The 25,134-nt window shown below is 42.8% G+C and overlaps 1 long non-coding RNA gene across 2 annotated transcripts in view; it reads left to right on the forward strand.

Moving 5' to 3' along the window:
- The first annotated feature begins 2,179 nt into the window (after window positions 1-2,179).
- The window catches only part of LOC146080990 (uncharacterized), a 97,233-nt gene continuing 74,278 nt past the window's right edge, over window positions 2,180-25,134 (forward strand). For both annotated transcript variants that reach the window (XR_014475045.1, XR_014475044.1), the window contains exons 1-4: window positions 2,180-2,302; window positions 5,574-5,700; window positions 8,402-8,528; window positions 12,913-13,039. This is a non-coding gene — a long non-coding RNA (uncharacterized LOC146080990). The remainder of the gene's footprint in view (window positions 2,303-5,573; window positions 5,701-8,401; window positions 8,529-12,912; window positions 13,040-25,134) is intronic.

The raw sequence follows: 25,134 nt of genomic DNA on the forward strand, positions 1-25,134 counted from the left end.
GGGATGTTGGGTGGGTAGGTGTATAGCTAGTGAATCATTAGATAGACAGATAAATGGGCTGGTGGGTGGATAAATGGTAAATCATTAGATAGATAGTTGGGTGGGTGAATCTCAATACCTGTAAAAAAAATATGTGGGTGATCCCTCACTCCTTGTGTTATAGTGCAGCTCAGCCAGCAGGGAGTTGCTATCCTTTGGGCCCCACATATTTTTTCACTCAGCGCACTAACTGTAGATAGATAGATAGATAGATAGATAGATAGATAGATAGGTAGGTAGATAAATGGGAGGGTTGTTGGGTAGGTTGGATAGATAGTGAATCATTAGATAGACAGACAGATAAATGGGTGGGTGAGTAGATACATGGTAAATCATTGGATAGATAGTTGGGTGGGTGAATCTCAATACCTGTAAAAAAATATGTGGGTGATCCCTCACTCCTTGTGTTATATGGCAGCTCAGCCAGCAGGGAGTTGTTATCCTTTGGGCCCCACATATTTTTTCACTGAGCGCACTAACTGTAGATAGATAGATAGATAGATAGATAGATAGGTAGGTAGATAAATGGGGGGGTTGTTGGGTAGGTTGGATAGATAGTGAATCATTAGATAGACAGACAGATAAATGGGTGGGTGAGTAGATACATGGTAAATCATTAGATAGATAGGTGAGTGGGTGAAGCGCAATACCTGTAAAAAAATATGTGGGGGATCCCGCACTCCTTGTGTTATAGTGCAGCTCAGCCAGCAGGGAGTTGTTATCCTTTGGGCCCCACATATTTTTTCACTGAGTGCATTAACTGTAGATAGATAGATAGATGTTTAGGTAAATAAATGGGTGGTATGTTGGGTGGGTAGGTGTATAGATAGTGAATCATTAGATAGACAGATAAATGGGCGGGTGGGTGGATAAATGGTAAATCATTAGATAGATAGTTGGGTGGGGGAATCTCAATACCTGTAAAAATATGTGGGTGATCCCTCACTCCTTGTGTTATAGTGCAGCTCAGCCAGCAGGGAGTTGTTATCCTTTGGGCCCCACATATTTTTTTCACTGAGCGCACAAACGGTAGATAGATAGATAGATAGATAGATAGATAGGTAGATAAATGGGAGGGTGGTTGGGTAGGTCGGATAGATAGTGAATCATTAGATAGACAGATAAATGGGTGGGTGAGTAGATAAATGGTAAATTATTAGATAGATAGGTGAGTGGGTGAAGCGCAATACCTGTAAAAAAATATGTGGGTGATCCCTCACTCTTTGTGTTATAGTTTACAGCTTAGCCAGCAGGGAGTTGTTATCCTTTGGCACCCACATATTTTTTCACTGAGCAAACTAAATGTGGATAGACAGATAGATAGGTAGGTAGATAAATGGGAGGGTGGTTGGGTAGGTGGATAGATAGAGAATCATTAGATAGACAGATAAATGGGTGGGTAGATATATGTTAAATCATTAGATAGATAGGTGGGTGGTAGAAGTGCAATAGCTGTAAAAATATATTTGGGTGATCCCTCACTCCTTGTGTAATAGTGCAGCTCGGCCAGCAGGGAGTTATCCTTTGGGACCCACATATTTTTTAACTGAGCGCCCTAACCGTAGATAGATAGATAGATAGATAGATAGATGGATGTGTAGGCACATGGATAGTAAATCATTGGATAGACAGATAAATTGGGTGGATAGGTAGATAGATGTTAAATTATTAATTAAATAGACAAATCATAGCTAGAATAGTTCATAAAGTAGAGGCATGGATAAAGAGGTGAGGGATCCCTCTCATTTTTCTAAAGCCCCATAAACGCTACTCAAAAAGAAAAGTTATCGCTCAGAATGGCATTTTTGAGCGATCTCTTTTCTTTAAAACAAATCTGTAGTATGTATACTCAATATAGTTAATGATGTGTGCTCCCGCGCATCCTTAACGACCACCCTTCTGCCCCTTCACCTGAACATACAGGTCATCCTTGGCCATATAGCCTATGACCCACATGTTCAGCAGGTCACTGGGACATCATTGAATGATATCGGTAACAGATTTCTTTCAGTGTGAATAGTGGAACCACAGATATAGTTGACTATATAGATGGTGCCCCTAGACTCCCAGTGTGTACAGGGCTTTAGGGTCAATGTATACTGAGAACATATTATCATGCCTATTTCCATTTTTTAGGTGAAAATTCTCCATAAAACATATGATGAGTTCATAACAGCTGACTACTGCAAAGTGACCTGGACTGCAGAATCCTCCTCAAGTCAAAAAACAAAGATTAAGCACCGCAACAGGAGACCGAAGTCAGGTAATTAATGAAAATTAATTACTGATAATATGTTTTTGGTATACATTTGGTCTTCACAAATAGGACTTCTAGCTATGAACTCTTCTATTATTGTACTTTGTGATTACTTAGTGTACAGTTAAATAGATAGAGATAGGTAGAGATAAATAGAAAGAGTAAAAGATAAACTGATACCTTCCTCCACTGTCCGCTAAGGCAGCTTAACGGACATGGGGGTGGGAGGGAAGTCAGTAACCCACTTTTTTTCAGTCAGCAACTTTCTTCCCTTTGTAATGTTGCAGCTTGACCAGCAGGGAGGGTGGGATCCTTAACTGGGTAGGTAGGTAGATGGTAAATCATGAAATAGAAAATGGCTAGGTGGTTGAAGTGCAATATCTGTAAAAGATATGTGGGTGATCCCTCACTCCTTGTGTAAAAGTACAGCTCGGCCAGCAGGGAATTGTTATCCTTTGGGACCCCTTTTTTTTTACTGAGCACATTAACTGTAGATAGATAGATAGATAGATAGATAGATAGATAGATAGATATATGGATAAATAGATAGATGTTTAGGTAAATAAATGGGTGGGATGTTGGGTGGGTAGGTGTATAGATAGTGAATCATTAGATAGACAGATAAATGGATGGGTGGGTAGATAAAAGGTAAATTATTAGATAGATAGGTGGGTGGGTGAAGCTCAATACCTGTAAAAAAATATGTGGGTGATCCCTCACTTCTTGTGTTATAGTGCAGCTCAGCCAGCAGGGAGTTGTTATCCTTTGGGCCCCTCATATTTTTTCACTGAGCGCATTAACTGTAGATAGATAAATAGATATATGGATAGATAGATAGATGGTTAGGTAGATAAATGGGTGGGATGTTGGGTGGGTAGGTGTATAGCTAGTGAATCATTAGATAGACAGATAAATGGGCGGGTGGGTGGATAAATGGTAAATCATTGGATAGATAGTTGGGTGGGTGAATCTCAATACCTGTAAAAAAAATATGTGGGTGATCCCTCACTCCTTGTGTTATAGTACAGCTCAGCCAGCAGGGAGTTGTTATCCTTTGGGCCCCACATATTTTTTCACTGAGCGCACTAACTGTAGATAGATAGATAGATAGATAGGTAGGTAGATAAATGGGAGGGTGGTTGGGTAGGTTTGATAGATAGTGAATCATTAGATAGACAGACAGATAAATGGGTGGGTGAGTAGATACATGGTAAATCATTAGATATATAGGTGAGTGGGTGAAGCGCAATACCTGTAAAAAAATATGTGGGTGATCTCGCACTCCTTGTGTTATAGTGCAGCTCAGCCAGCAGGGAGTTGTTATCCTTTGGGCCCCACATATTTTTTCACTGAGTGCATTAACTGTAGATAGATAGATAGATAGATAGATGTTTAGGTAAATAAATGGGTGGGATGTTGGGTGGGTAGGTGTATAGCTAGAGAATCATTAGATAGACAGATAAATGGGCGGGTGGGTGGATAAATGGTAAATCATTAGATAGATAGTTGGGTGGGTGAATCTCAATACCTGTAAAAAAATATGTGGGTGATCCCTCACTCCTTGTGTTATAGTGCAGCTCAGCCAGCAGGGAGTTGCTATCCTTTGGGCCCCACATATTTTTTCACTGAGCGCACTAACTGTAGATAGATAGATAGGTAGGTAGATAAATGGGGGGGTTGTTGGGTAGGTTGGATAGATAGTGAATCATTAGATAGACAGACAGATAAATGGGTGGGTGAGTAGATACATGGTAAATCATTAGATAGATAGGTGAGTGGGTGAAGCGCAATACCTGTAAAAAAATATGTGGGGGATCCCGCACTCCTTGTGTTATAGTGCAGCTCAGCCAGCAGGGAGTTGTTATCCTTTGGGCCCCACATATTTTTTCACTGAGTGCATTAACTGTAGATAGATAGATAGATGTTTAGGTAAATAAATGGGTGGTATGTTGGGTGGGTAGGTGTATAGATAGTGAATCATTAGATAGACAGATAAATGGGCGGGTGGGTGGATAAATGGTAAATCATTAGATAGATAGTTGGGTGGGGGAATCTCAATACCTGTAAAAAAATATGTGGGTGATCCCTCACTCCTTGTGTTATAGTGCAGCTCAGCCAGCAGGGAGTTGTTATCCTTTGGGCCCCACATATTTTTTTCACTGAGCGCACAAACGGTAGATAGATAGATAGATAGATAGATAGATAGGTAGATAAATGGGAGGGTGGTTGGGTAGGTCGGATAGATAGTGAATCATTAGATAGACAGATAAATGGGTGGGTGAGTAGATAAATGGTAAATTATTAGATAGATAGGTGAGTGGGTGAAGCGCAATACCTGTAAAAAAATATGTGGGTGATCCCTCACTCTTTGTGTTATAGTTTACAGCTTAGCCAGCAGGGAGTTGTTATCCTTTGGCACCCACATATTTTTTCACTGAGCAAACTAAATGTGGATAGACAGATAGATAGGTAGGTAGATAAATGGGAGGGTGGTTGGGTAGGTGGATAGATAGTGAATCATTAGATAGACAGATAAATGGGTGGGTAGATATATGTTAAATCATTAGATAGATAGGTGGGTGGTAGAAGTGCAATAGCTGTAAAAATATATTTGGGTGATCCCCCACTCCTTGTGTAATAGTGCAGCTCGGCCAGCAGGGAGTTATCCTTTGGGACCCACATATTTTTTAACTGAGCGCCCTAACCGTAGATAGATAGATAGATAGATAGATGGATGTGTAGGCACATGGATAGTAAATCATTGGATAGACAGATAAATTGGGTGGATAGGTAGATAGATGTTAAATTATTAATTAAATAGACAAATCATAGCTAGAATAGTTCATAAAGTAGAGGCATGGATAAAGAGGTGAGGGATCCCTCTCATTTTTCTAAAGCCCCATAAACGCTACTCAAAAAGAAAAGTTATCGCTCAGAATGGCATTTTTGAGCGATCTCTTTTCTTTAAAACAAATCTGTAGTATGTATACTCAATATAGTTAATGATGTGTGCTCCCGCGCATCCTTAACGACCACCCTTCTGCCCCTTCACCTGAACATACAGGTCATCCTTGGCCATATAGCCTATGACCCACATGTTCAGCAGGTCACTGGGACATCATTGAATGATATCGGTAACAGATTTCTTTCAGTGTGAATAGTGGAACCACAGATATAGTTGACTATATAGATGGTGCCCCTAGACTCCCAGTGTGTACAGGGCTTTAGGGTCAATGTATACTGAGAACATATTATCATGCCTATTTCCATTTTTTAGGTGAAAATTCTCCATAAAACATATGATGAGTTCATAACAGCTGACTACTGCAAAGTGACCTGGACTGCAGAATCCTCCTCAAGTCAAAAAACAAAGATTAAGCACCGCAACAGGAGACCGAAGTCAGGTAATTAATGAAAATTAATTACTGATAATATGTTTTTGGTATACATTTGGTCTTCACAAATAGGACTTCTAGCTATGAACTCTTCTATTATTGTACTTTGTGATTACTTAGTGTACAGTTAAATAGATAGAGATAGGTAGAGATAAATAGAAAGAGTAAAAGATAAACTGATACCTTCCTCCACTGTCCGCTAAGGCAGCTTAACGGACATGGGGGTGGGAGGGAAGTCAGTAACCCACTTTTTTTCAGTCAGCAACTTTCTTCCCTTTGCGATGTTGCAGCTTGACCAGCAGGGAGGGTGGGATCCTTAACTGGGTAGGTAGGTAGATGGTAAATCATGAAATAGAAAATGGCTAGGTGGTTGAAGTGCAATATCTGTAAAAGATATGTGGGTGATCCCTCACTCCTTGTGTAAAAGTACAGCTCGGCCAGCAGGGAATTGTTATCCTTTGGGACCCCTTTTTTTTTACTGAGCACATTAACTGTAGATAGATAGATAGATAGATAGATAGATAGATGGATAGATAGATAGATGTTTAGGTAAATAAATGGGTGGGATGTTGGGTGGGTAGGTGTATAGATAGTGAATCATTAGATAGACAGATAAATGGATGGGTGGGTAGATAAAAGGTAAATTATTAGATAGATAGGTGGGTGGGTGAAGCTCAATACCTGTAAAAAAAATATGTGGGTGATCCCTCACTCCTTGTGTTATAGTACAGCTCAGCCAGCAGGGAGTTGTTATCCTTTGGGCCCCACATATTTTTTCACTGAGCGCACTAACTGTAGATAGATAGATAGGTAGGTAGATAAATGGGAGGGTGGTTGGGTAGGTTTGATAGATAGTGAATCATTAGATAGACAGACAGATAAATGGGTGGGTGAGTAGATACATGGTAAATCATTAGATAGATAGGTGAGTGGGTGAAGCGCAATACCTGTAAAAAAATATGTGGGTGATCCCTCACTCCTTGTGTTATAGTGCAGCTCAGCCAGCAGGGAGTTGTTATCCTTTGGGCCCCACATATTTTTTCACTGAGTGCATTAACTGTAGATAGATAGATAGATAGATAGATAGATAGATGTTTAGGTAAATAAATGGGTGGGATGTTGGGTGGGTAGGTGTATTGATAGTGAATCATTAGATAGACAGATAAATGGGCGGGTGGGTGGATAAATGGTAAATCATTAGATAGATAGTTGGGTGGGGGAATCTCAATACCTGTAAAAAAATATGTGGGTGATCCCTCACTCCTTGTGTTATAGTGCAGCTCAGCCAGCAGGGAGTTGTTATCCTTTGGGCCCCACATATTTTTTTCACTGAGCGCACTAACGGTAGATAGATAGATAGATAGGTAGATAAATGGGAGGGTGGTTGGGTAGGTCGGATAGATAGTGAATCATTAGATAGACAGATAAATGGGTGGGTGAGTAGATAAATGGTAAATTATTAGATAGATAGGTGAGTGGGTGAAGCGCAATACCTGTAAAAAAATATGTGGGTGATCCCTCACTCCTTGTGTTATAGTGCAGCTTAGCCAGCAGGGAGTTGTTATCCTTTGGGCCCCACATATTTTTCCACTGAGCACATTATCTGTAGATAGATAGATGGGTAGGTAGACAAATGGGTGGGTAGGTGTATAGATAGTGAATCATTAGATAGACAGATAACTGGGCGGTTGGGTGGATAAATGTTAAATCATTAGATTGATTGATAGTTTGGTGGGTGGATTTCAATAACTGTAAAAGAATATGTGGGTGATACCTCACTCCTTGTGTAATAGTGCAGCTCGGCCAGCAGGGAGTTGTTATCCTTTGGCACCCACATATTTTTTTCACTGAGCAAACTATATGTGGATAGACAGATAGATAGGTAGGTAGATACATGGGAGGGTGGTTGGGTAGGTGGATAGATAGTGAATCATTAGATAGACAGATAAATGGGTGGGTAGATATATGTTAAATCATTAGATAGATAGGTGGGTGGTAGAAGTGCAATAGCTGTAAAAATATATTTGGGTGATCCCTCACTCCTTGTGTAATAGTGCAGCTCGGCCAGCAGGAAGTTATCCTTTGGGACCCACATATTTTTTAACTGAGCGCACTAACCGTAGATAGATAGATAGATAGATAGATAGATAGATAGATAGATAGATGGATGTGTAGGCACATGGATAGTAAATCTTTGGATAGACAGATAAATTGGGTGGAAAGGTAGATAGATGTTAAATTATTAATTAAATAGACAAATCATAGCTAGAATAGTTCATAAAGTAGAGGCATGGATAAAGAGGTGAGAAATCCCTCTCATTTTTCTAAAGCCCCATAAACGCTACTCAAAAAGAAAAGTTATCGCTCAGAATGGCATTTTTGAGCGATCTCTTTTCTTTAAAACAAATCTGTAGTATGTATACTCATTATAGTTAATGATGTGTGCTCCCGCGCATCCTTAACGACCACCCTCCTGCCCCTTCACCTGAACATACAGGTCATCCTTGGCCATATAGCCTATGACCCGCATGTTCAGCAGGTCACTGGGACATCATTGAATGATATCGGTAACAGATTTCTTTCAGTGTGAATAGTGGAACCACAGATATAGTTGACTATATAGATGGTGCCCCTAGACTCCCAGTGTGTACAGGGCTTTAGGGTCAATGTATACTGAGAACATATTATCATGCCTATTTCCATTTTTTAGGTGAGAATTCTCCATAAAACATATGATGAGTTCATAACAGCTGACTACTGCAAAGTGACCTGGACTGCAGAATCCTCCTCAAGTCAAAAAACAAAGATTAAGCACCGCAACAGGAGACCGAAGTCAGGTAATTAATGAAAATTAATTACTGATAATATGTTTTTGGTATACATTTGGTCTTCACAAATAGGACTTCTAGCTATGAACTCTTCTATTATTGTACTTTGTGATTACTTAGTGTACAGTTAAATAGATAGAGATAGGTAGAGATAAATAGAAAGAGTAAAAGATAAACTGATACCTTCCTCCACTGTCCGCTAAGGCAGCTTAACGGACATGGGGGTGGGAGGGAAGTCAGTAACCCACTTTTTTTCAGTCAGCAACTTTCTTCCCTTTGTAATGTTGCAGCTTGACCAGCAGGGAGGGTGGGATCCTTAACTGGGTAGGTAGGTAGATGGTAAATCATGAAATAGAAAATGGCTAGGTGGTTGAAGTGCAATATCTGTAAAAGATATGTGGGTGATCCCTCACTCCTTGTGTAAAAGTACAGCTCGGCCAGCAGGGAATTGTTATCCTTTGGGACCCCTTTTTTTTTACTGAGCACATTAACTGTAGATAGATAGATAGATAGATAGCTAGATAAATAGATAGATATATGGATAGATAGATAGATGTTTAGGTAAATAAATGGGTGGGATGTTGGGTGGGTAGGTGTATAGATAGTGAATCATTAGATAGACAGATAAATGGGTGGGTGGGTAGATAAAAGGTAAATTATTAGATAGATAGGTGGGTGGGTGAAGCTCATTACCTGTAAAAAAATATGTGGGTGATCCCTCACTTCTTGTGTTATAGTGCAGCTCAGCCAGCAGGGAGTTGTTATCCTTTGGGCCCCTCATATTTTTTCACTGAGCGCATTAACTGTAGATAGATAAATAGATATATGGATAGATAGATGGTTAGGTAGATAAATGGGTGGGATGTTGGGTGGGTAGGTGTATAACTAGTGAATCATTAGATAGACAGATAAATGGGCGGGTGGGTGGATAAATGGTAAATCATTGGATAGATAGTTGGGTGGGTGAATCTCAATACCTGTAAAAAAAATATGTGGGTGATCCCTCACTCCTTGTGTTATGGTACAGCTCAGCCAGCAGGGAGTTGTTATCCTTTGGGCCCCACATATTTTTTCGCTGAGCACACTAACTGTAGATAGATAGATAGATAGATAGATAGATAGATAGATAGGTAGATAGATAAATGGGAGGGTGGTTGGGTAGGTTGGATAGATAGTGAATCATTAGATAGACAGACAGATAAATTGGTGGGTGAGTAGATACATGGTAAATCATTAGATAGATAGGTGAGTGGGTGAAGCGCAATACCTGTAAAAAATATGTGGGGGATCCGTCACTCCTTGTGTTATAGTGCAGCTCAGCCAGCAGGGAGTTGTTATCCTTTGGGCCCCACATATTTTTTCACTGAGCGCACTAACTGTAGATAGATAGATAGGTAGGTAGATAAATGGGAGGGTGGTTGGGTAGGTTGGATAGATAGTGAATCATTAGGTAGACAGACAGATAAATGGGTGGGTGAGTAGGTAAATGGTAAATCATTAGATAGATAGGTAAGTGGGTGAAGCGCAATACCTGTAAACAAATATGTGGGGGATCCCTCACTCCTTGTGTTATAGTGCAGCTCAGCCAGCAGGGAGTTGTTATCCTTTGGGCCCCACATATTTTTTCACTGAGCGCACTAACTGTAGATAGATAGATAGGTAGGTAGATAAATGGGAGGGTGGTTGGGTAGGTTGGATAGATAGTAAATCATTAGACAGACAGATAAATGGGTGGGTGAGTAGATAAATGGTAAATCATTAGATAGATAGGTGAGTGGGTGAAGCGCAATACCTGTAAACAAATATGTGGGGGATCCCTCACTCCTTGTGTTATAGTGCAGCTCAGCCAGCAGGGAGTTGTTATCCTTTGGGCCCCACATATTTTTTCACTGAGCAAATTATCTGTAGATAGATAGATGGGTAGGTAGACAAATTTGTGGGTTGTTGGGTTGGTAGGTGTATAGATAGTGAATCATTAGATAGACAGATAAATGGTCGGTGGGTGGATAAATGGTAAATCATTAGATAGATAGATAGTTGGGTGGGTGAAGCTCAATACCTGTAAAAAAATATGTGGGTGATCCCTCACTCCTTGTGTTATAGTGCAGCTCAGCCAGCAGGGAGTTGTTATCCTTTGGGCCCCACATATTTTTTCACTGAGCGCATTAACTGTAGATAGATAAATAGATATATGGATAGATAGATGGTTAGGTAGATACATGGGTGGGATGTTGGGTGGGTAGGTGTATAGCTAGTGAATCATTAGATAGACAGATAAATGGGCGGGTGGGTGGATAAATGGTAAATCATTAGATAGATAGTTGGGTGGGTGAATCTCAATACCTGTAAAAAAATATGTGGGTGATCCCTCACTCCTTGTGTTATAGTGCAGCTCAGCCAGCAGGGAGTTGTTATCCTTTGGGCCCCACATATTTTTCACTGAGCGCACTAACTGTAGATAGATAGATAGGTAGGTAGATAAATGGGAGGGTTGTTGGGTAGGTTGGATAGATAGTGAATCATTAGATAGACAGACAGATAAATGGGTGGGTGAGTAGATACATGGTAAATCATTAGATAGATAGGTGAGTGGGTGAAGCGCAATACCTGTAAAAAAATATGTGGGGGATCCCGCACTCCTTGTGTTATAGTGCAGCTCAGCCAGCAGGGAGTTGTTATCCTTTGGGCCCCACATATTTTTTCACTGAGTGCATTAACTGTAGATAGATAGATAGATAGATAGATAGATGTTTAGGTAAATAAATGGGTGGGATGTTGGGTGGGTAGGTGTATAGATAGTGAATCATTAGATAGACAGATAAATGGGCGGGTGGGTAGATAAATGGTAAATCATTAGATAGATAGTTGGGTGGGGGAATCTCAATACCTGTAAAAAATATGTGGGTGATCCCTCACTCCTTGTGTTATAGTGCAGCTCAGCCAGCAGGGAGTTGTTATCCTTTGGGCCCCACATATTTTTTTCACTGAGCGCACTAACGGTAGATAGATAGATAGATAGATAGATAGATAGATAGATAGATAGATAGATAGATAGGTACTGTAGATAAATGGGAGTGTGGTTGGGTAGGTCGGATAGATAGTGAATCATTAGATAGACAGATAAATGGGTGGGTGAGTAGATAAATGGTAAATTATTAGATAGATAGGTGAGTGGGTGAAGCGCAATACCTGTAAAAAAATATGTGGGTGATCCCTCACTCCTTGTGTTATAGTGCAGCTTAGCCAGCAGGGAGTTGTTATCCTTTGGGCCCCACATATTTTTTCACTTAGCACATTATCTGTAGATAGATAGATGGGTAGGTAGACAAATGGGTGGGTAGGTGTATAGATAGTGAATCATTAGATAGACAGATAACTGGGCGGTTGGGTGGATAAATGTTAAATCATTAGATTGATTGATAGTTTGGTGGGTGGATTTCAATAACTGTAAAAGAATATGTGGGTGATACCTCACTCCTTGTGTAATAGTGCAGCTCGGCCAGCAGAGAGTTGTTATCCTTTGGCACCCACATATTTTTTCACTGAGCAAACTAAATGTGGATAGACAGATAGATAGGTAGGTAGATAAATGGGAGGGTGGTTGGGTAGGTGGATAGATAGGGAATCATTAGATAGACAGATAAATGGGTGGGTAGATATATGTTAAATCATTAGATAGATAGGTGGGTGGTAGAAGTGCAATAGCTGTAAAAATATATTTGGGTGATCCCTCACTCCTTGTGTAATAGTGCAGCTCGGCCAGCAGGGAGTTATCCTTTGGGACCCACATATTTTTTAACTGAGCGCCCTAACCGTAGATAGATAGATAGATAGATAGATAGATAGATGGATGTGTAGGCACATGGATAGTAAATCATTGGATAGACAGATAAATTGGGTGGATAGGTAGATAGATGTTAAATTATTAATTAAATAGACAAATCATAGCTAGAATAGTTCATAAAGTAGAGGCATGGATAAAGAGGTGAGGGATCCCTCTCATTTTTCTAAAGCCCCATAAACGCTACTTAAAAAGAAAAGTTATCGCTCAGAATGGCATTTTTGAGCGATCTCTTTTCTTTAAAACAAATCTGTAGTATGTATACTCAATATAGTTAATGATGTGTGCTCCCGCGCATCCTTAACGACCACCCTTCTGCCCCTTCACCTGAACATACAGGTCATCCTTGGCCATATAGCCTATGACCCGCATGTTCAGCAGGTCACTGGGACATCATTGAATGATATCGGTAACAGATTTCTTTCAGTGTGAATAGTGGAACCACAGATATAGTTGACTATATAGATGGTGCCCCTAGACTCCCAGTGTGTACAGGGCTTTAGGGTCAATGTATACTGAGAACATATTATCATGCCTATTTCCATTTTTTAGGTGAGAATTCTCCATAAAACATATGATGAGTTCATAACAGCTGACTACTGCAAAGTGACCTGGACTGCAGAATCCTCCTCAAGTCAAAAAACAAAGATTAAGCACCGCAACAGGAGACCGAAGTCAGGTAATTAATGAAAATTAATTACTGATAATATGTTTTTGGTATACATTTGGTCTTCACAAATAGGACTTCTAGCTATGAACTCTTCTATTATTGTACTTTGTGATTACTTAGTGTACAGTTAAATAGATAGAGATAGGTAGAGATAAATAGAAAGAGTAAAAGATAAACTGATACCTTCCTCCACTGTCCGCTAAGGCAGCTTAACGGACATGGGGGTGGGAGGGAAGTCAGTAACCCACTTTTTTTCAGTCAGCAACTTTCTTCCCTTTGTAATGTTGCAGCTTGACCAGCAGGGAGGGTGGGATCCTTAACTGGGTAGGTAGGTAGATGGTAAATCATGAAATAGAAAATGGCTAGGTGGTTAAAGTGCAATATCTGTAAAAGATATGTGGGTGATCCCTCACTCCTTGTGTAAAAGTACAGCTCGGCCAGCAGGGAATTGTTATCCTTTGGGACCCCTTTTTTTTTACTGAGCACATTAACTGTAGATAGATAGATAGATAGATAGATAGATATATGGATAGATAGATAGATGTTTAGGTAAATAAATGGGTGGGATGTTGGGTGGGTAGGTGTATAGATAGTGAATCATTAGATAGACAGATAAATGGATGGGTGGGTAGATAAAAGGTAAATTATTAGATAGATAGGTGGGTGGGTGAAGCTCAATACCTGTAAAAAAATATGTGGGTGATCCCTCACTTCTTGTGTTATAAAGCAGCTCAGCCAGCAGGGAGTTGTTATCCTTTGGGCCCCTCATATTTTTTCACTGAGCGCATTAACTGTAGATAGATAGATAAATAGATATATGGATAGATAGATAGATGTTTAGGTAGATAAATGGGTGGGATTTTGGGTGGGTAGGTGTATAGCTAGTGAATCATTAGATAGACAGATAAATGGGCGGGTGGGTGGATAAATGGTAAATCATTGGATAGATAGTTGGGTGGGTGAATCTCAATACCTGTAAAAAAAATATGTGGGTGATCCCTCACTCCTTGTGTTATAGTACAGCTCAGCCAGCAGGGAGTTGTTATCCTTTGGGCCCCACATATTTTTTCACTGAGCGCACTAACTGTAGATAGATAGATAGATAGATAGGTAGGTAGATAAATGGGAGGGTGGTTGGGTAGGTTGGATAGATAGTGAATCATTAGATAGACAGACAGATAAATGGGTGGGTGAGTAGATAAATGGTAAATCATTCGATAGATAGGTGAGTGGGTGAAGCGCAATACCTGTAAACAAATATGTGGGTGATCCCTCACTCCTTGTGTTATAGTGCAGCTCAGCCAGCAGGGAGTTGTTATCCTTTGGGCCCCACATATTTTTTCACTGAGCACATTATCTGTAGATAGATAGATGGGTAGTTAGACAAATGGGTGGGTTGTTGGGTGGGTAGGTGTATAGATAGTGAATCACATACCCGCCGAGCTGCACAGCGCCTAGGCAGCCATCAGTGGCGCCGCTGATGGCTGCCTAGGCGCTGTGCAGCTCGGCGGGTATGTGTTACCCACATGTAATGTCTTAATGTAATGTATGTAATGCCTTCACCCCCCCACCTTCATCCCTGCTTGATGCTGCACTGTAAATCCACAAAAAATTCCTAGTGTGCGCAAGCATACATGGCCAATAAAGTTGATTCTGATTCTGATTAGAAAGACAGATAAATGGGCGGGTGGGTGGATAAATGCTAAATCATTAGATAGATAGATAGATACATAGATAGATAGATAGATAGATAGATAGATAGGTGGGTGGGTGAATCTTAATACCTGTAAAAATAACTACGTGGGTGATCCCTCATTCCTTGTTTTATAGTGCAACTCGGCCAGCAGGGAGTTGTAATTCTTTGGGCCCTACATAGTTTTTCACTGAGCGCATTAACTGTAGATAGATAGATGGGTAGATAAATGGGTAAGTTGGTGAGTGGGTAAATGTATAGATAGTGAATTATTAGATAGACAGATAAATGGGTGGGTGGATCATTAGATAGATAGGTGGGTGGATGAATCTCAATACCTGTAAAAAAATATGTTGGTGATCCCTTACTCCTTGTGTAACAGTGCAGATCGGCCAGCAGGGAGTTTTTATCCTTTGGGATCCACATATTTTTTCACTGAGCCCATTAACTGTAGATAGATACAGATGGAGCCGGGCTCTTCTTTGCAGGGGATGGCGATGGCGACGCCATCCGACATCCCCCGCCACCCGCCATCTGTATTTGCAAAAGGGAAAGCGCGCGCACGAGATGCGCAAGCATCCCCTTTCGACGGCTTCCCCCCGGGGTCCCCGCCGGCTCGTCGGCGGTCACCCGGGGTCCCCACCGCCTCCCCGCACCCCTTCCAACTTAAGCGGAGATGGACAGGGTCCCGTTGCCCCGGCGCACGGACACACACACACCATCTCAGTCAGATGGCGGATCGACAGCGGTGACGTTCTGGCGATTCGCCAGCAAAGATGAGCCCGGCCCCATCTGTAGATGGGTAGGTAGATAAATGGGTGTGTTGTTGGTTGGGTAGGTGTATAGATAGTGAATCATTACATAGACAGATAATTGGGCGGGTGGGTGGATAAATAGTACATCATTAAATAAATAAATAAAAAGATAGATAGATAGATATATAGGTGGGTGGGTGAATCTCAATACCTGTAAAAAAAATATGTGGGTGATCCCTCACTCAATGGGCGGTAGTCAATGAGGCTGATTCGCCATGTTTTTATGGCGATTTTGTGCTGTAAGGCGAATTTTTGACTAAAACGGTGAATCACCCTATTCAATGACCAGATGGCGAATACATTTCAAGGTTTTTTTCGCCATGATTCACCGAGTAGCAATCGCTATCTTTTTATGGTGAAGTGGAATGTGAACTTTTAAAATAAAGTGTTTTGTTTTTTACATTTGGTGTAAAAAAATCAGGAATTTTATTCTGAGGAGGGGCATGCTATTTTTATTCATGTGCTGTAAGCACATGAATATATATTTAAAAAAATATATATATATTTTTTTTTACACAGACCAGCCAGCAGGGGGCCGGAGCTGAGCCGCTCTTTAGATATTCATATATTCACTGCACCCGATCATTACATATGCATGATCGGGTGTAGTGAATATACCCGGTCCCCTGCTGGCACCCCCAGGGGGCAGCCTGTGCTGCCTGGCACCCGGGGAGCCCACCTCTCCCCCACAAACGTTCTGGGGCAGGCAGGGAGACTTCCATCTCCCTGCCTGCCGCCGTCCTCAGGCTCCCTGCGGCATCGCCGCAGGAGTTAAAATTCGCCAGTCAGGGGCAGTGAGCCCCTGACTTGTTGAATACTGGAGCCGGCGAGGCTCCGGAACGCAGCGAGCAGTGGCGAATGTGCAGCGAATCCTAAACAGGATTCCCTGCACGTCGTCAGTATTCTCATTGAATACTGCCCATTGTGTAATAGTGCAGCTTGGCCAGCAGGGAGTTGTTATCCTTTGGGTTCCACATATTTTTTTCACGGAGTGCATTAACTGTACGTAGATAGATCGATAGGTAGGTAGATAGATGGATAGGTAGATAAATGGGTAGGTTGCTGAGTGGATAGATGTATAGATAGTGAATCATTAGATGGACAGATAAATGGGCGGGTGGGTAGATAAATGGCAAATCATTAGATAGATAGATAGATAGATAGATAGATAGATAGATAGATAGATAGATAGATGGGTGGGTGAATTTCAATAGCTGTAAAAAAAATATGTGGGTGATCCCTCACTCCTTGTGTAATAGTGAAGCTCGGCCAGCAGGGAGTTGTTATCCTTTGGCACCCACATATTTTTTGACACACCCCTTTGCTTGAGGCCATGCACGCCTGTCCCTAAGCTCCGCCTTTGGCATGGCAGGTCCTGTTCAACAATTACAAAAGTTGGTAGGTATGGCATATTAACATATATACACTCAGCTTCTAGGGCAGGCATGTCCAAAGTCCAGCCCGGGGGCCAATTGCGTCCCGTGCTGTCATTTCAAGCGGCCCGTAGCCTCCAGCCAAAAGCGGGTGGAGCATCAGATGCGGAACACACAGCACTAAAGGTGGGGCCCTGGCGAGCGTGCCTTTACCTTACCGGCAGCAGTGAGGAGGTACCGGCCGCCACAGTGAGATGTGTTTGGCGTCTTTTGGGTGAGTATGCATCAGGGCCAGACTGGCCATCTGGCTCTTCTGGCGAATGCCAGAAGGGCGATGACCAGCTGTGCCGATTTTGTCCTAGTGCTAGTGTGTACTGACTGACACTCAGCAGCAGTGAGCACCGCTTCCTGGGCATCACTGTGCTGAGTGGACGGCGTCATAATTTGCATATGGCGTCATGACGCAGCTGCGTCATGACGCGCCCATATTGAGCCACCCTCCGGCTTCCAGTGTGAGCAGCTCCGGCTTGAGTGGGGAGGTGCCGAGGCAGAGCTGATTGGCGTCAGGGCAAGGGCAGAGCTAAGAGGCATCTGTGGACATCGGACTGACCATCTGACGTTATGGCGCAAGCCGCTGCACGCCGCCTACCTTCAAAGTACCTTAAGTGTGGAAAGAGGTACTTTGCCCCATGGAGAAGACCCGGACGACCACTGCTGTAGGGAGAGTGCTGCCGCTTTGCCTGAGGAATGGAAAACCCCACCACCACTGACACACTGTGTGGGAGGTAAATTTGTCAGGGGTAGGGGATGAACTGTGTGTAAAAGCAGGGGTAGTGCACTGTTTAAAAGCAGGAGGCAGAGCAGTGTGTGTGTATTTGGGGGCTGGGAGGCCTTTTTGGAAGAGCTGTGTGTGGGGGGATTTTGGCCCCACTGATGGGACTTGTAGTTCTGCTGTGGGATAGCATTTTTTTAATTCTATAGAGTGACTGTGGTCCCCTAAAGTGTTATTCAGGAGGATTTGCATGTGTATTAACGATATATATCCATGATGAACCAGGAATTATTACCTTAAGTAGATGCACAATGCTTAATGGGCATGCATTTTAAAGTGTGTGCCACCAATGTGTAACGGGCATAACGAATTGTGTAGCCTTATATGTAATGGGCATTACAGTATGTGTCATAATGTGTAATGGGCATAACAGATTGTCATATTCTGTAATGGGCATTATGGTGTGTTCCATAATGTGTAATGGGCTTTATGGTGTGTTCCATAATGTGTAATGCCTCCTTTTTCTAATGCCATGCCTCCTTTCCATGAGACCACGCCCCCTTTTTGCTGCGCGGTCCCACCTACTGCATGTGGGCCAGTGTGCTCAAAATGCTGGGCCCGATTTCTGGTCCCAGTCCGGCCCTGGTATGCATCCAACCCCTGCAGCTACAATTGTAAATCACCCTCCTCCGCAATCACAGTGACAGCAGTGTGTGGGGAGGGGGTGCAGCAAGGGGGAAGCTTGCTCCCGTAACATGCAGAGTGGAGGGGGGCGGTAGCGGGAGCCCAAGCATCTCCTGTCCTTGGAAGAGCCAGAGGACGGAGAGGGGGGGGCAGTCTAGGAAATATACAGTGAAGGGGCAGGCTGGGGGACATAAAGTGAATAAGGGCAGAGTGGGGGACCATTCTGATGCAATTAATAATTCAAAGAATGTCAGGCTGAATGGTCGGCCAACCGCATTTTCACCTCACCAAAACTGGCCCTCATCGCAAAAAGTTTTGACATTCCTGTTCTAGGGTTATATGGTCATTTCTACTGTGTCTGAGTAATGATACAAATTAATTTATTTACATTTTCTAAATAAAAATATACAAATTCTAAAAATTAAAAATCTAAAATGTTCCAGCCATATGTGGCTACAGTGTAGGACTTTTTCAAGGTGTCCCACTAGTTGCACATAAGCTCCTTAAATACCAGAATAATTCCCGCACCGCAGCTGGACTCCTAATCAAAGCAGAAGACTACAAGTCCCATAGTCCTATGCTTTGGCGCAGGCTTCCTGTTACGCCATTGTCAAGGCCTTCCAGGGTATCCACGGCAACACCAGCCTCTGATGCAGCAGAGCGCTGGGTGCCGATACGTCATACCCGGTCTGGCGTCTTCCTAGCTGTATATGCGCGGCGTCTCCAGCCTTTTGTTGTAACTAGGCACAAAGTGCCGATACGTCATTTCCGGCCTGGATGTAATGGGAGTAATGTTCTTAGCTTCCCTATATTTGGCCGCCGCATCACTTCCTGATTACGTATATTGTATACTTGGTTGCTAGGAAACGCGTGCCGGACTTCTCAAGTAATATCCATAGATCTATACAGAGAATAAACCAGTAAACAGATGGTTATATGGACAATGTATTTGAATGGGTAATAAACAGATGACAAATGTTTACAAGAACCACTTAATCTTGAAATCGGAGTTGAGGCCAGCGGGGATCATAGTATTTAATTCATATATTGTCTGCATTTCTGCTTTGGCCAATTTTTTGGCCAATCCCTGCTGTCTCCAATTCTCCTTCACTTGTCTCAAACCACAAAACCGTACAACTCCTGAAGGGCAACTATTATGTTTAACTCTGAAGTGCTCAGACAACGCATGCGTCATCACACCTTTCCTTATGTTCCTCCAGGTTTTAAGTTGTCTGGACATACGTCCCACATACCACAGATCACATTTGTACCCTATAGAGTAGATGACATTGCTACTATTACAAGTGACAAAATCTCTCATTTTAAAGACTTTGTTATTATAGTCACTTCATTAATTTTGGAGGAATCTCCTGGGTTCCCTCTACAACCCAAGCATACTCCACACCTGAAAAAACCTTTTGACTTTATAGTCGTCATGGACTTTGCAGGTGGGGCAGCACTTTTTACCAGGCTAGTCCTGATGGTTGGTGCTCTTTTGTAAATACATTTGTGTCGTTCTGGTATTGGTGTGATTAGTGGATGGGAACAAAAGAAGCGCTGGACACATATACATACATTTTTTTTTGCCTTAAAGTCTGATTTGTGCAAATGTTCTAAACAGGGTGTGGCCACGGCAGGGCGGGAGTGAGGAGACGTGGAAAGGAGAGCTCCCTGGATGTAATCCTGCAAAGCATATCGTTGCCCAGAAAAAACTAACCTTGTGGGGGGTGATGTTGGTCCTAGCCTGCACACGCTGATCTTCCATTGCTGTCGGCCGTGTGTGAGGCTGTTACTCCCTTGCTGCTGCCTGTGCGAGATTGGAGAGGGAGCCGGAGTGTGACGTGAGCCTCCCTGATGTGCGGTGGAAAGCGCCGCTAGAGCCCGGGCGCCTAGAGGTGACGCGAGTGGTCGTGACGCGGTGGCCTGCTAAAGCACGCACCGCCGAGAAGCCGGAGTGTGCCTCCCTGACACGCGGCGGAAAGAGCCGCCAGGGCACGGGCACACAGTGAGGACGTGAGTGGCCGTGACGCAGTGGTCTGCTGCGACACACACTGCCGAGAAGCACAGGAGCGCTGTGCAACCCTTTGGAGAGAGCTGCCAGTGGGAGAGGAGGTCCGGCGTTTGCGCCAGGAGGAGGACAGCAGCAGGAGAAGGGAGCCTGTCTGTGGGGGCTCCTCACTGGCCTCAGGCGGCCTGACCATCTGGGGAAAATATCCCCTTGGAAAAAGCTCTGGAACCGGGGTGCCGGAGGGAGAGACCCCATGGTATAAAAACCCCACAGGGACGATTGCTGGTCAATAAATTCTCAGGTAATATCGTTTTATATCACCTGTTCTGACTTTTGTGGGGACTGTATCACCAGAGACATTTTTCCAGCCATAGTTAATAAAAAGGAGATAAAGGTGGTGTTAACACCTGCCAGGCCAAGGAAAAAGAAACACACTAGGACCTTCCCCTGTGCGCCCTTATTTTTGTATACCACTGAGCAGTTGTTCTTGCACCGTAAGCAGGCACCATATAAACTGTCCATACGCCTATACACCACTATCTGAGATGGGCAAAACCGGGAACGCAAGTGCGGCAGCCCGATTAAAAAGGTATGCCCGCTCTCAACATACCACAAAGACCCCCACAACTACCCCTATGTCAACTCCGGTAAAAAGTAGTAGCTCGCAGGAGGAGCATGAAATTACACTACAACAATAAATGGAGGCCATAAAAGGCTCTGAGCAGAGAATTATGGAGAAGGTCTCAGACATCCAAACAGATGTGGCCAACATAAGGCAGGATTTGAAAATAGTAAAAGAACAAATAAAAGAGGCAGAATCCTGGGTATCAAAGCTGGAAGATAGCAGCAACAAAATGGAGGTGAAAATTGATTTGTTGTCCAACCAAATGAGAGAAATGAAAAATAAAATCTCTGATTTAGAGGGGAGGAGTCGTAGAAACAATGTGAGGATTGTTGGACTGCCCGAAAGGGAGGAAGGCACCGAGCCTATAAAATATATGGAACAATGGTTAAGAGAAAAGTTTGGAGCTGAATCTTTCTCCAAGTTTTTCTCAATAGAAAGAGCTCACAGGGTGCCCCTTAGGCCATTACCTCCAGGTGCCCCACCAAGAACGATGATAATCAAAATGTTGCACTTCCAAGACCGCGATACAGTAATTCGACTTGCTAGAGTAAAAAGCCCTATTGAACATATTGGGGCTAAAATATCAATCTTCCCTGATTATACAGTCGAGATACAGAAGGAAAGAGCGAAATTCATTGAGATAAAACGTAGACTACGTGAAAGAGGCCTTAAGTATTCTATGGTGTACCCCGCCAAGCTGAGGGTGGTGGCGGGTGGGGAAACCATATTTTTTGTGAATCCAAAAGAAGCAGCATGTTCGATCGATAAATGGGCTCCAGGAAAGCATCAATTGGCAGACAGCGAGACTTTAAATTAATTAATGATGTTTCAGGGGGGCTCCCCGCCCGTTGGTGGCTAAGTGAAGTTAAGCCCCTAGGGAAAAGAGCAAAGGGAAGGGAATTTAAGTATACCTTGGGGGGGGGGGGGATTGGTATACAGGGAGGGGGAGGGCGTACGAAAGGGATGGGGATTTTTGTGTATGTAAGTGTTAAGTGTTGTGTAAATTTATTTGTCGTCGTGTGTGGGTGCTTAATTTGTATACAGCTGGTTCGCTACAGGGGAAAACATAAATCGTACATATTGGTAGTATATTGGAGGGGCTCTGTGGGGACAAGGAAGTCCCAGGCCCGTTTTATGAGAATAGTGATGGGAAAGTACAGCTATTATGCCCTCAGGTTTGATTAAAGCACTCGCGTGGAATATCCGCGGGATAAATGATAAGATAAAACGTTCCCTTGTATTGAACCAGCTTAAACATTATGGGCTGACATTATATGTCTATCTGAAACTCACCTAGAGGGGAAGAAACTCCTGGCCCTTAAAAAATCCTGGATCGGCCATGAAAAAGACACACACTAGGACCTTCCCCTGTGCGCCCTTATTTTTGTATACCACTGAGCAGTTGTTCTTGCACCGTAAGCAGGCACCATATAAACTGTCCATACGCCTATACACCACTATCTGAGATGGGCAAAACCGGGAACGCATGTGCGGCAGCCCGATTAGAAAGGTATGCCCGCTCTCAACCTACCACAAAGACCCCCACAACTACCCCTATGTCAACTCCGGTAAAAAGTAGTAGCTCGCAGGAGGAGCATGAAATTACACTACAACAATTAATGGAGGCCATAAAAGGCTCTGAGCAGAGAATTATGGAGAAGGTCTCAGACATCCAAACAGATGTTGCCTTTTCTAGGATTGACCTGATGTTGGTTTCCATGGAGTTTGCGCCAAAGGTCCGCAAGATCGAGTATAAAGCGCGGGGTATATCGGACCATTCCCCAGTGTGTATGGAATTTGAGGCATCTAATGAAAGGGGAAGTAACTTTTGGAGATTTAACCCCATGTGGTTGCGCAGTATTGATCAAAATATTGATCTTGCGGCCCAGTGGCAGAACTTTTGGGAGAGCAATGAGGGCTCAGCAGGCATTCCCATAGTTTGGGATGCCTTTAAGGCGTATATAAGAGGCACCCTCAGGAAGTGCATTGCTGAAGCCAAAAAAAAAAGTAGAGATGGTATCTTGTCTTTAGAGAAGAAATGCGTGGATTTGGAAAGGGAATACTGCATAAATAATTCAGAGGATGCATATAGGGACTGGCAGGAGGCCAAAGGGAAATGGCTAGAGGCGATTAAGAAGGTCAACCAAACTATTATGATGCATAGGGCAAATTTGAGGTACCAGAATGAAGACCGAGCAGGGAAATATCTTGCCTTTTTAGCGCAATGTGAGAAAACATCCAATATTATATTGGCGGTTAATAATCAAGAAGACACGGTAGTAAATACCGCCTCCCAGATAGGGGAAGCATTCGCAACATATTTTAGGCAACTATATGCTAGTAAGCTCCAGTTTAGCGAAGTGAAAATAAAACAATATTTGGATAATATTAAGCTCCCCAAATTAGACGAGGCAGGTACAGTATATGGGAACTGAAGGCCCATTTGAAGATGGAAGAAGTCATCGAGGCAATAAAATCATTACCCTCAGGAAAAGCCCCAGGCCTGGACGGTATACCTGGCGAGGTCTATAAACAATATATTGATATCCTGGCCCCTTTTTTGTATAGAACCCTCGGGGAGGGATTTGCCACGGGGGCTATCCCAAAATCTATGTCTGAAGCCAAAATTATACTGATTTTGAAACCAGATAAGAACCCATTAGATATGGATTCATATAGGCCTATTTCACTTATCTCTTTTGAGGCCAAAGTGATTGCTAAAATATTTGCCAATAGACTCAATAAACATATTACTAAACTAATTCATACCGACCAGACAGGTTTTATTCCCGGGAAGGAGACGAGTATAAATATCCAAAGGCTCTACTCGCATCTGCAGCTGAGGGGCGCTGATGAGAGCAAAGGGGCAGTGGTCTCATTAGATGCCATAAAAGCCTTTGATGTGGTGGAATGGGCCTATCTATGGCAGGTCCTCCGGGCATATGGATTTGGTCCAAATTTTTTGAGGTGGCTTCAATTGTTATATTCCGAGCCACTGGCTCGAGTATCCGTTAATGGATGGACATCACTGCCCTTCAGTCTCGGTAGGGGAACACGGCAGGGATGTCCGTTATCCCCGGCCCTGTTCGCCCTGGCGATAGAGCCGTTGGCCTGTCTGATTAGGCAATATCCGGAGGACATAGGCTTCAGGGTAAAAGATCAAGGGGAAAGGATAACGCTATATGCGGACGACTTGTTAATATTTTTAAAGGAATATAAGACATCCCTCCCGTTGATTTTGAAGATGATAGTGGAATACGGAGATTATACGGGCTTTAGGATAAACTGGGCAAAGTCAAGTGTCTTTCCAGTGGGTAACCTGGGCAATTACATACAAGTATCTTCATTCCAACTGAAATGGGTGTCCGTCTTCAAGTATCTTGGAGTATATATATCTCGAGACCCAAAGGAATATATAGATTTAAATATACGCCCCCGATGGAGTGGTTAAAAAAGAAAATAAAAACATGGAGTAGATTGCCCCTGATAGCCACTGGAAGGATAAATTTGGTAAAAATGACTATTCTTCCGAAATTTCTGTACATATTACACCCTTCGCCGTTTTTTTTACCCAAATCTCTATTTAGAAAACTTAACAGTATAGTAAGTTCCTTTATCTGGAATGGTACCCGTTCAAAGATCAAAATAAATGATCTAATGATTCCAAAATCAAAAGGCGGGTTAGGATTGCCGGATTTCAGGCTATATTATATAGCAACACAATTGGCACAATAAAGGCCGTGGTTTAAGGAAGAGGAGGCTAATAGCCATTTGATAAGTGAACTGGTAAAGGTCTCTACCCCAAATACACCCCCAAAATTCAGATTAATTCAGTGCAAAAAACACCTGGGGGATTTACCATTGGTCGTGCAGGCAGTAAAAATATGGCAGGAAGCAAATCAAATAATGGATAAAAAATTACCTTGCAGTAATAAGTAGACACACAAATTAAAGTTAGAAAGTAATTCCGGTAGTTCCGGTGGGCGGAGCATCGCGATGGCCGCATTTTAGAAAGCTCTCCAGCTCCCACACCAAAAATCCTCATCCATCCACCCTCTACCCTAGCAAAAAAAGGGAAAACTCAACAACACCAAATAGAGGAAAGTCTGACCTCTCCAACAAGAGGTCTACTGC

Source organism: Crinia signifera, chromosome 5, assembly GCF_055691185.1.
Source record: "Crinia signifera chromosome 5, ASM5569118v1, whole genome shotgun sequence".
Lineage (NCBI taxonomy): Eukaryota > Metazoa > Chordata > Amphibia > Anura > Myobatrachidae > Crinia > Crinia signifera.